Source organism: Ranitomeya variabilis, chromosome 3 (genome assembly GCF_051348905.1).
Source record: "Ranitomeya variabilis isolate aRanVar5 chromosome 3, aRanVar5.hap1, whole genome shotgun sequence".
NCBI lineage: Eukaryota > Metazoa > Chordata > Amphibia > Anura > Dendrobatidae > Ranitomeya > Ranitomeya variabilis.
In genome coordinates, this window is record NC_135234.1 from 675,328,678 (window position 1) to 675,345,392 (window position 16,715).

The following is a 16,715-nucleotide window of genomic DNA, read 5'->3' on the forward strand; positions in this document are numbered from 1 at the left end:
CAAGTTGATGCTGCAGCTCTCTGGAGGTGGCCTGAGGATTGTCCTTGACTGATCTCACCATTCTTCTTCTCTGCCTTTCTGATGTTTTTCTTGGCCTGCCACTTCTGGCCTTAACAAGAACTGTACCTGTGTTATTCCATTTCCTTACTATGTTCCTCACAGTGGAAATTGACAGGTGAAATCTCTTAGACAGCTTTTTGTATCCTTCCCATGAACAACTATGTTGAATAATCTTTGTTTTCAGATCATTTGACAGTTGTTTTGAGGAGCCCATGATGCCACTCTTCAGAGGAGATTCAATCAGGAGAACAACTTGCAAGTGGCCACTTTAAGTAGCTTTTCTCATGATTGCATACACCTAGCTATGAAGTTCAAAGCTCAATGAGGTTACAAAACCAAAAAAAGTGCTTTAGTAAGTCAGTAAAAAGTAGGTAGGAGTATTTAAAACAAGAAAATGATAAGGGTGCCCATACTTATGCACCTGTCAAATTTTGTTTGAATGCAGATTGCACATTTTCTGTTAGTACAATAAACCTCATTTCAAGGCAGAAACATTACTCTGTCCAACAGTTATTAGATATATGAAACTGAAATAGCTGCTGCAAAAAAAACAATTTTTATAAAACATTAAGCTTAAGATTAATAGGGGTGCCCAAACTTTTTCATATAACTGTATAAATCTTTGTACCGTGCTAGCCAGTAGATAGAAAAAATATAAAACTTTGAGAGTCCTCAGTGGTTGATACCTTTAAATGGCTGACTGAAAAGATGGTAACAAATTGCAAGCTTTCGAGACTACTCAGGTCTCTTCATCAGGCATAGAATAACACAAAATCTGAAGAATCAAATATTTATGCAAGAAATAATGCAATTGATAAGTCAAGAAGTCAAGTGATGTGAAGCAGAACTATCATTATGGGAGAGATGAACAGCTCATAGATAAGGAGTGTGGAAGTTTTATTGTCCTGTGATTGACGTCTGGTCCATGGTCCTGATGCCCCCAAATGGTCTTAGGACCACATACCTTAGTTGAGGTAAAAAGACATAAATCCATACGACACATTCATTCCTGCGCTGAGAGTGTCAAAGGTTGCCATAAGTTTATATTTCTAGACCCTTCTGTCTCTCTGAGATTTGGAGTTACCTTTTAATACAAGTAATTTCAAGTTCATGGTGCTATGTTCAGGGATACAAAAATGTTTGGCCACAGGTAGATCTATTCTTTTTTCTTTTATTGCGTGGGGATGAGAATTCATCCTTGTTCTAAGCTTTTGCCCTGTCTCCCCTACATACAGACCCCCAGCTGGACATTTGGTACATATAATTAAATACACCACATTAGATGTGATGCAGCTGAAGGTACTTGGGATCTTGTAGTCCTGATGTGAGTTAGGGATCGCTATCTTATCCGTGTAGATTATAAATAGACAGGTTTTACCTTTTTTCTGATTGCAGGGAAAGGTTCCTGTACCTGTTGGAATATTCAGGCAGTTTCTGACAGTGATGCTTCTTAGATTTGGGGGCTGTATGTTTTTCTACATCAACTAAGGAATGTGCCCATCAGACCATTTGGAGGCATGGACCAGATCTCACTCACAGGACAATAACATTTCCATTCCCTATCTATGAACTATTCCAATATGTACAGCCACAACTATTTATCACTCTCCCATAATGATAGTTCTCCTTCACGTCACTTATCTATTGCATTATTCCTCTGTCCTCTTGTGCATAAATATGTGACTCTTCAGATTTTGTGTTATTCTATGCTTGATGAAGAGACCTGAGTAGTCTCGAAAGCTTGCAATTTGTTACCTTTTAATGGCTAACTGAAAAGATGGTATCAACCACCAAGGACTCTTAAATGTAAATATTTTTTTTAGAATACATCGGAATTGACAACCGACGCATGCTCAGTATATTAGGAACTAGCCCAGCCACTGAAATAGATGCCACTTCATTCCAGGATGGGGACAGAGGCTGTGGCAGTGACCGCAGCTTTTGCTCTGTGATGATTAGTGATGAGTGCAAGCGATCGTTACTCGAGTTTTCATAGTGACATGTTCGAGCCCTCGCGCCCGCATGTTTCACAGCTGTTAGACAGCCACAAAACATGAGGGGATTGCTCTTGTATGTCAGACAATCCCAGCATGTATTTACCATGTTTAACAGCTGAGAAACATGCGGGCACGGGGTCTCGAACATGTCACTAGAGCACCCGCGATTCTCAAATGAAATGATGTCATCATATAGGAAGCTGGAAAAAAAAAGCAGAGTAGAGCGGGAACGATAAGGGATTTTTAAGTAAAATATATCTGAAAAAAGATTAGATTATTACATTCAATCTATAGAGATTTAGGATTAAATCACTGTTGGTTTTGTACCACCGTTTTTAGTATCCCGGTCAATCTTTCACTGCCATTCATCTGTAAAATATCTTAATGACATTTGTTTCACAGATTTTTATTCCTTTTTACCCTGTTAGATGTAAAATTGTTTGCTGCTTGAAGCAAGGAGAGGATAGGGTTGGTTGCTGGCAGATCTGTACTCCTATAATGTAATGGTGGTAATAACCTGCTGTGAATGGGCTATAGCTTCGGTTAAAGAAGCACTCCACCTCCTCCTCCCACCAAAGTTTTAATCCTCTTAATAAATTGCAATCATATTATATAGCACTGTGTACTTACAATTGCTCATTTTGCCTTTCTACCCAGCTAATTCTTCTATTTTCTCTACTCTATGTAGAAAAAGGAAGTCTCTTTTTCCTGCATGAGTCATCAACCTCTTAAACTGTGGGCCAGTTGCTTCGCTCCTCCCACTGCCAGGGACTTTTGCAGTGACTTATGACTCAAACAGGGAAAATTGACCTCCTGTTTCTACATAGAGCTTAGGAGGATTCAGCTAGTTGGTTTTTATTCATGTGATGTCATAGACCTAATGGAAAAGAGAAACATTAGCTTGGTAGAAAGACAAAATGAGAAATTGTAAGTGCACAGTGCTATATAATATGATGACTGCAATATATTAAGAGGATAAATATTTTGATGGGAGTGCTTATTTAAGGGCACTGACTAGGTTTTAGATCATGCTGACACTTTAAAGGGGTTAACTGCAACCCCCCGTCTTAATATGCAAAGAAAAATGCAGACCATACTAATAGCTAGATTAAAGACCTGCTGCTAAGAGGAGCTGGCAGACAACAACGTGGAGTAAGGCTAGGTTCACATTGCGTTAGTGGGTGATCGCTAACGGACAGCGTTGCACGGCGAAAATGTCGCAATTAACGCCGTGCAACGGGTCCGTTAGCGCACCCATTGACAGCAATGTAAATTTTGCCTGTAGCGCATCACTAGCGCGTGCCTTTTTCGGCTCGCGCTAGCGATGTGCCGTTCTTTTGTAGCGCGCCTCGGACGCTGCTTGCAGCATCCGCGGCGTGCCCGAGGTCCGTTCCCCACTCTCGCAGATCGGGGATCTGCGAGAGTGGGGACGTAGCGCGACCCCTAAACGCGGCCCCTACAAAAACATTGCGTTAGCGCAATCCGCAAGCGCTAGCGCTAAACGGATTGCCCTAACGCAATGTGAACCTAGCCTAATGGAAATCAATTCTATTTATATGCATGTAAGTAATAAAGTAAAAGCACAATAATAATTACTGAGATGCTCGATTTTACACGTGCTATTTATGGAAAGTTATCTGCCAATGAATCAACATTGGTCCTGAAAGGGCATTTGGACAGAACTCGTGAGTGGTCAACCCCTTTAATGCAAGACACCCATTATTTAGTAAAGAGGAGCAAATTTTTACTCCAGTGCATTCTATATTATGATCTATAGATTACACAGACGATGGCTGTCTGTTTTTGGTCTATTAGTCGGGAGCCTTTTTTTTTTGTGCAAAACTTCTGCATTGACAATTATTGTTTGCATATGTGACAATAAAATCCATTGTTAGTGTCTGGTAATTATTTGCCGTGCCTTACCTCACCTTGCCCACAGTGACTGTTCATCTGGTTCCCTAAATATCACCTTATCCCTTGTAGGCTCAGTGTGAGATTCGATACTTGTCTGTCTATAAACAAGTTTCCCCTGAAGCTGCTGGAAACAAAGGGAGAACTTCTCGGTTAATTTATGCAGTGGAAGGCGTGATTAATTGCTTTGGTGGAAAACATTGAGCTCCTTTTTGATTTACAGATACAGTAAATATGCCATAAAAATTCATACAGATTGTAAGTATGGGTCATCAATCCCCTCAGTGCTTTAATTAGCTAAGGGTTGTGCCATTCATCCTGCAGGCGAGCAGAACACTCCGTGCTGATGGCCCGATGACAAAGACCACAGTAACACCATAAAGAAAAGAGAAAAGTCCTATTGTCAAACACAATATACTTGTACTGCGAAACCACTTATAGATCCTTCATTGGTGATTTATCTGGAGGACTAGGGGACTGCTCGGGATGTCAGACATGTGTAACCTGCATAAATCCTGCATGTAGACTTGTACCCACCGTGAATATCGGATAGAGGAATGAGAACAGACCATGGCTTGTCAGTATTCCTCCTTATTATACCATGTTTTGTATTGTTATAAACCGTAAGATATTCTTACCTTCATCAGTAATCACAATTACCTCCAATCACAGGGACCTCTTCTGGCAGTCTTGGGATTATGTGTCTCTGAGGCCCTGAAAGTGGATTTCTGTTTTTGATAATCCTTTTTTTTTGTTCGTAGGATCCCTACTTACAGGGTGTCCTGTTGTTACAAGCTCCATCAATCATTCATTATGTGTGAGGGAACCCAGCACCCCCACAAGTCAGCGACTTACCATGTAAGGCATGTCAACTACCAAGACAATATTCCCCCATGTAGAATAAAAACAGGCTATACTAACCTCAAGTGTTGGCGCCATTCCAGCTGGGTTGGTCTCTCAGGGCTCCCGTGACACTTATGTCAGGTAAGCCCTGAAGCCAATCAGCTGACGCTAATGGAACGCTTCACTCCTACTTCTTTTAGACAAAACTGACATCAGGAAGAAGTGAGAGCTGCTGCTGCTCCCTGACTTCCTCCAGATGTTTTTTTCCAAGGGAAGAGAGAGTGAAGAGGACATGTCTTGGTGGCAGGGCTCACGTGACATAGCAATGTCTCCTGAGCCCCCGGAGACTCATTGATTGTACAATTGGAATGGCATCAGAGGCGAGTGTTGGCTGTATTTCATCTAGTTAGGGGAATATTGTAATTTAGAAAGGGTTGTTTAAATAGTGGACAAATTACAAATGAAATAAGAAAGCAATGTTTCTTATATCCTTGATAAAGTCAAAGCAACTGGTTACATAGTTTTCTCCTGTTGAAAGATCCTCCGTAAATTAAATGGCCCTCATTACTTTTGAGATTAAAAAAATCTTAACTTTTTTACATTTTTGTAACTGATAAAGAACACTTTCTATTTTAATAATAAATATTTTTTCAATACTTTTTTGATATTAGTAGAAAATAGATGTGCTCCAATACATGACCGATGCCACTCGATGACAGATGTATCATCATGCAGTGAAGACGATACGATACGATACGATACACTTTATTGATCCCGTGGGAAATTATGGTATCACAGCAGCACAGCTTAAATCATAAAAATCATAAAATGAATTACTTAATTGACATGACAGTTTGTTGACAGAAGAACATTATACATTATACATTAGAATAGGACATACACAGCGGGTGAACTGAAAAGTAGAAGGAATAAAGTAGACATTCACCTTGATGATTTAACCCTAATGTTATTGTTGTACATTCCCATAGCAGTTGGCACAAACGATTTCCTATATTTTTCCTTCTTACACCTCAGAAGTATTAGCCGGTTACTGAAGGTGCTCTTCTGTCTCATGAATAGCTCATATAATGGAAGTGCATTATTGTTCATAATTGCCCTACACTTTCTCCGAGTTCTTCTCTCCACTACCTCCTCAAGAGAGTCCAGATTGCAGCCCACAGCAGAACTTGCCTTTTTGATAAGCTTATTCAGCCTATTAGCATCAGAGGCCCGCACACTACTACCCCAGCATATGATTGCGAAAAAGATGGCACTTGCCACCACAGACTGGTAGAACATTTCTAACATTTTGCTGCACACATTAAAAGACCTCAGTTTCCTTAGGAAATACAATCTGCTCATCCCCTTCTTGTAGACAGTCTCTGAGTGGCATCTCCAGTCCAGTTTGCTGTCCAAATGGACCCCCAAATATTTGTAACCCTCCACCTGCTCTACCTCCTGACCAGCAATAGTGATCGGTAAGCATTCCAACTTAATCCTGCTATAGTTGGCCACCAACTCCTTAGTTTTCTTAACATTTAGTTGTAGATAGTTACCATTGCACCAATCCACGAAATTCAACACCACCCTTCTGTATTCCTCATCCCCCCGATCTCCCCTAATACATCCCACAACCACGGAGTCATCCGAAAATTTTTGAAGGTGGCAAAGATCAGATTTATACTGAAAGTCTGAAGTATACAGTGTGAATAGAAAGGGCGCAAGCACCGTTCCCTGGGGGGCACCTACACTGCTCAGTAATCTGCTCGACACCACTGCTCCCATCTGTACAAACTGTGGCCGATCTGATAGGTAGTCAGTTATCCAATTTCTCATCCCCACCTCCACCTTCATATCAGTCATCTTTTTGTGTAGTAAAGGTGGCTGCAAGGAATTAAATGCACTCGAGAAATCGAAGAACATCGCTCGCACCATGGTTCCGTCAGTCTCCAGAAATGAATGTACACTATGTAACAGAGAAAGAATAGCATCATCCACCCCCAATCTATGTCGGTAAGCAAACTGAATGGGATCGATAAAAGCATTGACCCTTGGTCTTAAGTGAGCAAGCACTAATCTTTCCAAGGCCTTCATAGCGTGAGATGTTAAGGCTACAGGACGATAGTCATTTAGGGTTGCAGGAGAAGAAGTCTTGGGTACCGGCACCAGACAGGAAGTTTTCCATAACACAGGTACCCTCTGTGTTTGTAGACTTCCATTAAATAGGAGTGTAAAGACAGTACACAGCTGGTCTGCACACACTTTAAGACGAATCGCAGCATGCCGTGGAATCCAAATTGTTAATCTCTGCTGCCAGGTAGGCACCTATAACATCGATTTATCTTCACTGAAAAAACAAGAATCGATCATTGAAATTCAACATGTTATCTCCAGCTTTTGTTAGGTAAAAGTCGGGAGACCCTCGTAAGCATAAGATAGCTGGCCCCTAGCAGTGAAAGTGGCAGGCCCAGCCAACTTTGCTTAACTGTGTATTCATTCAACTGAGTGATCAAGACATTTACAAGCAATTTTCATGAGTCCCCAGTAAATGGCAACTAAAGCCTCATACAGACATCCACGTATTATGTTCGGAATACGGACCATGATGTACGGACCGGCCACAGGTCCCCTAACCCAAACTGGACATTGTCATATATGCCTACAAAGCCTTCATATTTGTATAGGGATTAGGGATCAGCGGACCCAAAGATGTTCTGGTTCTGATACCTAATCAGACCTTTAGTCCAAACTTTGGTTCGGGTACCAGAACTGTACCCGAACTTTAACCAGAACCTAAACCCCATTTAAAACAATGGAGACATAAACTTTAGATCTGGAAAAAAAAAAATATCTCTCACAGATTTCCCCCGAAACTCTGAACATTGCGATAGACTTCTAGGAGAAGCCCGTGTTCTGCATATAGCACCGGTCACTAAGTGTCCAGTACGATTCCCGAGCTTTTAATTTCTGGTTCGCTCATCTCTAGTAGGGAGATCTATGGCCAGTCTGTGCATCACGGTTCATACTTCAGCCATCGTACAATGACATAAAGCCTTAAAATAAGTGATTTTCAAGAAATGTTTAAAGGGTATGTGTCATCAGAAAATTACCTATTGTTTAAATCAGGTTTCTGTATTAACTGTATATTTAAAACAAATTGCAACTTATTTTTTTTTCCATTAACACAATCTGTATTAAAAATAAAAATGAGAATTTTTTTTCGTTTTCACACTGGCCACCAGTGGTATATTAAACTCTAACTTCCTGTTGTTTCAGGATACCTACATGGTTATTTGCAGCATTTATCTGACTCAGACCCTATCTTTTGTATTGAAGCAGCTAATGAGCGTGTGCAAGAGTCATTGTGAAGGAAGGAGGAACAGGGTCAGATGTGACATCACCTATTGTGAATGGTGGATCCTGTCAGCTGAGTACAGAGGTGTTATCTCAGATTATAATCCTACCTCTGCTGATAAGGAACCTTCTGAGCATTCCTCCTGAAAAAGTAGAAACAAAGATTCTAAAATAGTCCCAGTGGTCATTGTAAAAATGGCAAGAGTACTACTTTTTTATTTTTTTAAACAAAGATTGTGATATACAAAAAAATTGGTAAAAAAATGTAACACAAAACCAGATTTAAAGGGAACCTGTCACCCCCCCAGGGCCTATTAAAGTAAAAGAGCCACCTTCAGCAGCACTAAGGCACGATACCCTTACACCACCTGATGTAAGTTCCCGGGCAGCGTGCATGGCACATGCCCTAGACCTTATTGCAGAGCGCAGGCGCTGGTGACGTTATGAGAAAGAGAGGAGGCAGTGCCCAGAGGCCAGAGTGGGATGATGGACGGCTGCGAGGCAGTTGAGTCAGGGGGAGAAATGATACCTCCCTGACTCAATAGAGGTATGGCGGGAAATTTATAAAACTCATTATTTCAGCGTTCTTAGGGATAATAAACATAAGAGCCACCTTCACAGAATGCAGCCTTAGTGCTGTTGAAGGTGGCTCTTTTACTTTAATAGGCCCTGGGGGGTGACAGGTTCCCTTTAAATAATAGGACATTTTCTGATGACGCGTCTCTTTAAGCAGCTTAACTCATTACTTTAGAGTTTAGATAGTAATTTTTTAAAGTATTTTTCTAGTAAGCAATAAAAAAATGTACCCCTAAACGTTAATGCCCGTGGCTGTATTTTCGGTCGGTCTGAGTACGATTCGACAAAACTTTGGTTCTCACTAGGACCAATGTTATTCTATGGGGTCGTGCACATGTCAGATTTTTTTCTCCAACTGAGCCAATATTCGGATCTCACTCGGCCATGCAAGTCATTGAGTCAGTGGAAACCATGGGACTGTCGTTGGATGACATCTGAGTGCAGTCTGATTTCTATGGACTGACAGAATAGAGAAGATGGAGATTTCTTTTCTCCATCTTCTCTTAATCCGAGAGAATCGGATCCCACTATGCTGACTCTCTAAAAGTTTGATAATTGCGTGATTTGCATAATCGCCCTGATTCTCTCAGATGAGAGAATACTCGCTCGTCTGCACCGAGCCTTACAACCACTCAAATAAAATTAGGACAAGTCACATTTCCCCCTCAGCTAAGGAACATTCAAGATTGAAGTAATTTCTCACATTACCCTGTGGCCATCACATCAAGCTTTGCCCCATATTGCTTTATTAAATATAAGTGGTGTTATATAGCTAGAAAACACTGCTGCTGTGGAATTTATTGTCTTGTCGTTAACTCTTTCAATGTTTTCTATGCTGCACAATATAACAACTAAGTGAAAACAGCCAATCCGATATTTATTCTTATTGATTGGTTACCCAATGTCCATATGTCTATGATATATGTTGTCACTTGACACGAGGGGCATTGGCGGGCTGGTTTCATTGTTTTACTGTTATTATCCATCTACTAAAATGAGCCCTTGACCTATAAGGGAACTCAGTATTACCATGTAGCTTCTCATTTTATATTCTGTGCTTTCAGGACATTTTATAAGCACATACTTATGCACTCAATGATGTCAATTTTGACACATTCTGAGAGTGCTAAAGGTACTTAGTCTTTGGCCTCATGCCCCCATGTAGATCTGAGACATTTGTCAAACCATTTACTGCACAATTTGTCAATGATAATTGAAGCCAATAATGGTGTCAACAAGTCTGCAAACAGCGTGATATCCACAGCGCCCAAGAGCTGTTCCCATGTAGGCCTGCTTCCTGCCGTGCCTGTTTGAAGCTATATTTATTCTTTGCACCTGTTTTAACGGGGGAAGTAGGAGATCCCACATTAGTGACTACGCTGCTCACTTCACATACGTGTCATACAAGCTCATTTACCCACAGAATACCCTGATATACCAGGTATAATCTTTGTCACCTCTGTGTCGCTCAAAGCTTTAGTCCCAAAAGTCCTGTCTAAACATAAACAAAGGCCAAGTGTTGGTGCCACCAGTCGGGTGTCCTCACCAGAAGTGGAGCCACCGTGTGGAATTTTGCTATGGATCAGCTGGGGCATGCCTTTTTATGTACTCCCCTTGGCTTGACCAGAATGTGATCTTTAAAGTGTTTTCTGTGAGTAAAAAAATGTATGACTTATCCTTTGCACAGATTCTCAATATCAGATTAGGTTGACACCCGAAACCCCAATCTGGAGCCGCAGCATTCAGAAGTTCACAGTGTATGGAGCTGGAACCCCACCACCAAGGACAGTGTGCATTCACACAGTTTAGATCTCAATCACTCAATGGAAGCTGAGCTTCTCTTATTTTTCAACATAAAAACCCAAGTGCTCAGTTTTGAGTTTCAAGATGGAAACTCTTCCTAAAGTCAAAACATAAATCCTTTAAATAGCATGATGAGATAAAAGTGTTCAATGGTTCATATAACGCCATCACTGACTTGTTCTAACTGGCCAAATGGCTCCTGATTGCATGCAGTATATGTAATCGTGGGCTGCATATAGCTCAGCCATATTAGGTGATAGTATAGATGCCCTAACTTGAAGATGTCTATCCAAAGACTGTCTTTTCTGATACTGATCATCATTTATAACCCAACTTATGCATTCTTTTATAGCAGCATAGACAGGACAGATGACTTTAAGGTCATGGCTTTCTTTGCAATCAATGTTTTCATTGCTCAGATGTACCTAAAATTAAGAATGAATTCTACAATTTTATGTCTCTAGCTATGTGTCTCCATGGTAACAGACTACAATTAAGTCCTGTGTAGTCAGTTCCTCCATTCATACCTTTTACATCTGTCCCTGTCCGCTTACTCGCCTACTGGATGTAGAAGGGTGCATGTAGGAGGGAATAGGACTGTAGGAACACAGTACATAGTTTTTGTTGATAGCTTGTAACCATGGAGGCACATCGTTCTGCACAGGAGATGTATTTATTCGAGATATACCTTTTAGGCCGGGGTCACACTTGCAACTGCAATGCGAGAAACTCGTGCGAGTCTCTCGCCTAAATACCCGCCACTGCCGCCGGCGGCTTGGACCGGAGCGTTTAGCTGCATAGAAATACATGCAGCCCCACACTCTGGTCCTGAGTGCCAGCGGCAGTGCCGGGTATTGAGGCGAGAGACTCGCATGAGTTTCTCGCATTGCAGTTGCAAGTGTGACCCCGGCCTTAAGGATACATTCACACTTCCATTTCCATTTTTACATCCAAAAACTGAACGTTTTTCCTTCATGTGTCATCCACTTTGCCTATATTTTGCATTCATCTTACATATGTGTTACATCTGTTTTTTTTCCTCATCCTTTTTTTAAAAAGTGAAGGGGGTAGACTGTCTGGCCCTTTTTTTAGCCACTGACTTCTAGAGATGGATCATTAAAAACGGATGAAAGGCAGAAGTAAAAAGGATATCTTTCATTTTTCTTTTTTTTTTTGTTTTAATAGTTAACAAATAGAGTTTAATGACCAAGTCTGATTAACAGAGTAGGAGATGCCTTCAGTCTTACAGATTAATTTTTTAAGAAAATGCTCAATGAGACTCTAGGGGGTTAATGAGATGTCCGTTAAAAAAAGACATACCACGGACATGTACAAAGAACGTGTGAATATAGCCTAAGATGTTACATATTGCTGCATGTGTATAATGTAATGTACTGTGATTTACAGGATATATCCTACATTACTGGCGTAAAGATCAGATATACCGTATAATTGGATACAGTTCTCCTTTAAGTTGTATAAAATGAATCATGAATTTCAGCGTTTTTCGTTTTTTCTCTTTTACACCCAGCAGGCTGAGGCCGCACTCTTTGTATCTCATCTAAAAGCATATTAACCACTTTTATGAACATGTCAGCGGCACAAATGTCATTTTTTTCTCGCTTCCTAATCCTCATTACAGAGCAAATTGCATTATCTTTACACATGTCGCAGAGATCTATGTTATAAATACTCTCTAATTTCTCCTTTGCACTTAACACTTTGCTTTTTTATAGCAATTACCACGGCAAAGTGTTTAATTCCTAATATTACTGCTCAGCTCCATGTGACGAACAATTAATAATTAATGCAATCAATTCACTGACAGATGCTCCTGCAGTGAAGTGCACTCCATAGCGACAATTCATAAATTATTATGAATGGATTAATTGCGACAGCCTGATAAAATGGCGGTAGGTCTACACCACTATCAGTATTGGTCTGTATGTGGGGGACACCAACTGGCAAAGGTTTGTTGTCCTGTCATGGCTGCAGATCTACACCACCATCAGTACAGGTCTGTATGTGGAGGACACCAAATGGCAGAGGGTGGTTGTTCTGTCATGGCTTCGGATCTATACCAGTATCAGTACAGGTCTGTATGTGGAGGACACCAAATGGCAGAGGGTGGTTGTTCTGTCATGGCTGCGGATCTAGACCACCATTAGTACAGGTCTGTGTGTGGAGGACACCAAATGACAGAGGGTGGTTGTCCTGTCATGGCTGCGGATCTAGACCACCATTAGTACAGGTCTGTGTGTGGAGGACACCAAATGACAGAGAGTGGTTGTTCTGTCATGGCTGCGGATCTATACCACTATCAGTACAGGTCTGTATGTGGAGGACACCAAATGACGGAGGGTGGTTGTCCTGTCATGGCTGCGGATCTAGACCACCATTAGTACAGGTCTGTGTGTGGAGGACACCAAATGACAGAGAGTGGTTGTTCTGTCATGGCTGCGGATCTATACCACTATCAGTACAGGTCTGTATGTGGAGGACACCAAATGACAGAGAGTGGTTGTCCTGTCATGGCTGCGGATCTATACCACTATCCGTACAGGTCTGTATGTGGAGGACACCAAATGACAGAGGGTGGTTGTCCTGTCATGGCTGTGGAACTAGACCACCATTAGTACAGGTCTGTGTGTGGAGGACACCAAATGGCAGAGGGTGGTTGTCCCGTCATGGCTGCGGATATCCACCACCATCAGAAGAGGTTTATATGTAGGAGACACCAAATCGCAGAGGGTGGTTGTCCCGTCATGGCAGCAGATATAATCGCAGAGGGTGGTTGTCCTGTCATGGCAGCAGATATACACCACCATCAGTACAGGTCTGTATGTGGCGTACACCAAATGGCAGAGGGTGGTTTTTCTGTCATGGCTGCGGATCTCCACCACCATCAGTACAGGTGTGTATGTGGAGGACACCAAATGGCAGAGGGTGGTTTTTCTGTCATGGCTGCGGATCTCCACCACCATCAGTACAGGTGTGTATGTGGAGGACACCAAATGGCAGAGGGTGGTTTTTCTGTCATGGCTGCGGATCTCCACCACCATCAGCACAGGTGTGTATGTGGAGGACACCAAATGGCAGAGGGCTGTTATCCTGTCATGGCTGGGGATCTACCCCACCATCAGTACAGGTCTGTATGTGGAGGACACCAAATGGCAGAGGGTGTTTATCCTGTCATGGGCACAAAGAAAAGGCAGATGGTTGGTAAACTAAGGATTTGGACAGTAGAAAGCATCAGATATTGGTAAAACATGGATTCAATATTACAGCTGTTACTCAGTAACAGAGGAAAGGACTGATCATGTAAAGGTATTGCTGGCCTTGTCTTAGAAAGAGCTAATGCACATATAAGTAGTGTTAGGAGTAAAATCTTGCTGACAGACTCCCATTAAATGGGTTGTATGATATAAAATCAAGATTGCAATATTATTAAAATATTATTTAGTTTATTATGAGTTTGTTTTCCTGATGTTGTCTGAGGAAAGTTTAATTGGTTTATTAAAAAAATAAATCTATATACTCTTACAGTACTTCCATATGCATCTGAATTATTTAGAAAGAATACAATTTTTGTGCAATATTTTTGTGCTATATTTTGTGCTATATTGTTTTCTTTTTTCAGAAGGATTGCTTATAGTGAAGATGGTGCCACATGGGGCACCATGCAGCAGCACACAGAGTGCCTACAGGTCTGTAATATGGACCCTGTAATGAGTTTCCCAAGAGGAATCTACTTCAGGAAATGTTCCTTTTTTGTTTTTGTAAGTGCTTCAATTTGTTTTTCTCCCGAAGCATTTTTGAAGAGAGTTTAGGGTATGTGTACACGATGTCTTTTATGTGGTGTTTTTCCTGAAGCATCTTCTTTGTCGCCTGCTAGAGACTAAAGTCAGAATAAGCACAGAAAATGCCAAGGCTGAGGAAGGCTAAAGCCTTGCTCCCTAAATAAATGCATATATGCAAAAAGATACTGTACATCAGCTAGTGTAATACTCCTACAATTACAATATGACAACACAGAACACCATGGAGTACAAAGAACACCAAAGAGGTAGAATAAAAACCAGAAAGTAATTTATTGAATCAGACATACATACAAAAAATGTTAGCCAAATAATAAGGCATCAAAGAAAAGAGGGGAATAAGTATAGGAGACATGCTGACACAGCAGGGGGAACAACTAGTATCAATAATGAAAGGTGAGAGTAACAGAGCCCAATCAGGTGGGTACATGTGAAACCATCGCAACCATAATAGGTATGGATTAAGGGGCTGCCAGTAAAGCCCCCGTCACACTAAGCGAGGTCGCTAGCGAGATCGCTGCTGAGTCACAAGTTTTGTGACGCAACAGCGACCTCAGTAGCGATCTCGCTATGTGTGACACGTAGCAGCGACCAGGCCCCTGCTGTGAGATCGCTGGTCGTGTCAGAATGGCCTGGACCTTTTTTTGATCGTTGAGGTCCCGCTGACATCGCTGAATCGGTGTGTGTGACACGGATTCAGCGATGTCTTCACTGGTAACCAGGGTGAACATCGGGTTACTAAGCGCAGGGCCGCGCTTAGTAACCCGATGTTTACCCTGGTTACCATCGTAAATGTAAAAAAAACCAAACACTACATACTCACATTCCGGTGTCCGTCAGGTCCCTTGCCGTCTGCTTCCCGCACTGACTGACTGCCGGCCGTAAAGTGAAAGCACAGCACAGCGGTGACGTCACCGCTCTGCTGTTAGGGCCGGTGCTCAGTCAGTGCAGGAAGCGGACGCCGGGGGACGCGAAGGTGAATATGTAGTGTTTGTTTTTTTACATTTTACACTGGTAACCAGGGTAAACATCGGGTTACTAAGCATGGCCCTGCGCTTAGCAACCCGATGTTTACCCTGGTTACCCGGGGACCTCGGCATCGTTGGTCGCTGGAGAGCTGTCTGTGTGACAGCTCCCCAGCGACCACACAGCGACTAAACAGCGACGCTGCAGCGATCGGCATCGTTGTCTGTATCGCTGCAGCGTCGCTAAGTGTGACGGGGCCTTAAGTACCGTGGACTATGCCCCATAGAGCAAGCCCCCCAAAACCCCCACGTATCCCGGAGATTGTTTAAAGCTCACCCATAGTAGCTGGCATGAAGTGTAGGTCCTCCCACTGAGACCCCTCTTTTTTATGCATTTTTTGTATGTATGTCTGGTTCAGTAAATGACTTTTTGTTTTTTATTCTACCTCTTTGGTGTTCTTTGTCGCCTGCTAGGTAGTTTTTCTGGTGGTTTTACCACAAGCATATTTTTTTGAACTGTATATGTAGCGCCCCCACTGCCGCAGGGCCGAGGGGTACCCGGTACCGGGCCTCTGAGTCTCTGCTCTGGGGTTGTCACGGTGGCTAGGCGCAGTCCGTGACCCTGCCGAGGGGCGTACAGTGATAGATATAATGGGTGATGGTAGTGGTGATGGTGCAGTGCAATAAACAACAAGGACACCAGGTTGCAGTCTCTTTACCTCTTTACTGAAGATGTCTGGGTCCTCAGTCCGGAATCCAGATAACCAGGCTGCGCAAGCCCGGCCGGTCCAATGGCACCTCCAGAGTACTCTTTACAGGTGGAAATCTGTGCCTTCCTTCTAGCGCTTTGTGTTGCGGTCCTTCCCTGCTGTGCTTACGGAAAGTCCCCACAACTGTTGTGTCCGTTTCTTAAGTTCCCTCACAACTCAATTAGATGATGTTCTGCTAATTCTCCGTTCCTCCCTGTTGTTACGGTTAGAACGGCACCCGTTTGACGGGTAGGCTCGGAGCTCTTCCGGGACCCTAGAGTCGCCCCTCTCCACAAGTTGCCCCCCAAGACTGCATAGGTGATTTAGGTGAGACAGCCCGCCTTAGACTGACTGTCCTGCCGCTGTTTAGAGTATTGCTTGAAGCTGAATATTGTAATACTCCCTCGGCGTTCCGGCCGCCGGTTGTGCGCCTCAGTAGAATGTTGCCTCGATCTTTCAGCACGACCCCTACTGGTATTCTCCTTGTTGCTTTGATCTCGTTTCTCACTCAGCACAATCTATCTCGCTTCCAATCCTTTCCTGGGCACCGCCGTTATACTGAGCAGGCACGGTCCCGTTTCGTTCTCTCTAGTTGCCAAGTCTCGGCCAGGATCCCACTCCTGACAGAGACCCTACCGA